The following is a 2,410-nucleotide window of genomic DNA, read 5'->3' on the forward strand; positions in this document are numbered from 1 at the left end:
TTGGTGTGGGGTTGCGAGCTCGCAAAAGATCGGTGTGCCTGCTGCGTGCTCGCTACCCGATCTTATGGGGTTTGATCCTTCACCCCTCCTCTCCTTCCTACCTAGGAGAAGCCTAGACGTACTCCCTCACTTCTTTAAAGAGTGTACTTTCAATTTTGTTGAAGGATCAAACTATCTCAGTATCTGACCGAGTTTGTGCAAGTATATATCAATATTTGTGAAACCAAATAGATATATGATGAAAATATATTTTATCACGAACCTAATGTTACTAATTTGATGACATAAATGTTGTACGCTGTGGGAATACTTCCCCAGCCGTAGCCTAGCGGTCAGAGTGCTTTCATGATGCACGGGTTCGCTCATTCAACTCCATATACCAACTCTTTTTATTTTTAATATTCTTTTAGAAAGTTTACTTATATCCCAACTATTTTGTAGAAAGAAAACTAAAAATCTACATGACAAATAAATTGGCATAAGGGTGGCAATTTTAGTCTGCAACCACGGCAATTTTCCTGGCAAAAATGAACTGAAGCTGATTTGCCATGCCCACCGAATTATTTTGCCATCCTCGACAAACACAACTTGTCATGAATAAACGTTTGATTTGTCACGCCAAAAAATCTCACGTTCCCTTGATATCCGGATCCAAAAAAATCCCAATCCGTAACCTAGTTGCTTGTTGGATTTCCACAAAGATATAGACCAAATTGCGTTATTGAAGCACAACCGTTGGTGCATGATCAGACACCGCATGGGCCTGCGATATTGACGGAGTCGGTCCCAATAGATCTTTGGTAGGGGGTCCTGAGCTAGTAGCCTAGATGCGATGGTAGCATGGACGCATTGTTTTACCCAGCTTCAGGCTCTCCTAGGAGATAAAACCCTACGTCATGCTTGTGTTGTATTGATTTGGATGGAGTACATAATACAGTTTGATCTATCACGGGATCATTGTGTCGTCTACGAGCCTTACCCCCCCCCCCCCCCCCCCCCCCGGTTTATATTCATGGGGAATGTCGATGATTGGGGGAGACAACCTTTTCCCATAATGGTGGATGATGGAGTTGACGGGAGGCCATGGTCGTGCGGTCCGTGTACGACGCAGGGACCCAGGTGTGCTCTGCACCATCGCCGAAACATGATGGGGAGTCCACACAGAGGAATGAGGTAGGTAGGGTCGCAAGGAAGTTTTTTATTCCGCTAAATCGTGAAAACAGTCACCCACTGAGGGTTTCTGGTCGGACCTCCTATTCGACGCCTTGAACGCTAAACTGGCGCCATAGCGCAAACCCTAGGCGGCGACCCCTGCGCGCTCGGTCTATCGGTAGCTGGCTGGTCGGTTCGCTCGTCTGAATTTTGCCCAAGCTCGTTACTCTGTTGTCGACTCAGAAAACAGTATCATCAGTTAATTATTAATTTCTAAAAATTTGGTAAATTTTGATTTCAAAGAATGTTTGCGGATTTCAAAAATGATCATGAATTTTGAAAAATGTTTGTGAAGCTAAAAATTGTGCATGAATTTAAGAGGTTTTCGCAAATTTTTGAAAATATCTATGGATATAAAAGGGTTTGCAAATTTATAACCATGTTCACAAATTTGAGAAACTATTTGCAAAGTCGTTTTTTTGTGAAATTGGAAAAACATTCATGAATTTTAAAAATTCAAAATATTCTAGTAAATATGCAAAAAAATAGAGAAAATTATGATTTTTTATAAAAATTGAAAATGTGCACGAATTAAAGAAACATTCAAAAAAAAATTATAAGTCATAATTTGTTTTTCTGGTGAATTTAAAAAATCACGAATTTGTAAGAATCCAAGATGATAAAATATTTACACAATTTTTCAAAAAACTATCATGAATTTGTTATAAAATGAAAACAAAAATAAAAAACCTTAAAATGTGCAAAAACAGAGAAAAACTGGCTAGAAAACATACATGGTCCAGTCTAATGGGTGAGCTGTTAGGATTACTAGAGTGTGCGTCCGAATAGGGTTTTCTATCGTAGGTCGAGTTCGATAATGCTTAGAGACAATATGATCCAGTTAGGCAAATCCCTTTGACGGTGGTTATGACTTACGAGAGGTCATATATGACACATTAAGCATCGGGTTGTCGGCCTCCCGCAACCCCCCATGAAACCAGTTGAAGCTATCACCTGTATGGCTGTATAGCCAATATCTTCCAGTGAACAGTCCGAGAGGGCATCCTGAAAGGCTCGTAGACGTGCTTGGTGACGAGAGGCGCCCCCATCTTTCTCGTGGAAAAACAGAACCTCATTAAAGTCTCCAATGACAGTCCATGACAGATTTTACTGGGCATGCAGATCCCGTAAAATACCATAGGTACAGTCTTTCCGTTTCCATCTAGGTTCACCGTCAGTCTCCATTAGCCTCTTCCAC

This window comes from Aegilops tauschii, chromosome 7, assembly GCF_002575655.3.
Source record: "Aegilops tauschii subsp. strangulata cultivar AL8/78 chromosome 7, Aet v6.0, whole genome shotgun sequence".
NCBI lineage: Eukaryota > Viridiplantae > Streptophyta > Magnoliopsida > Poales > Poaceae > Aegilops > Aegilops tauschii.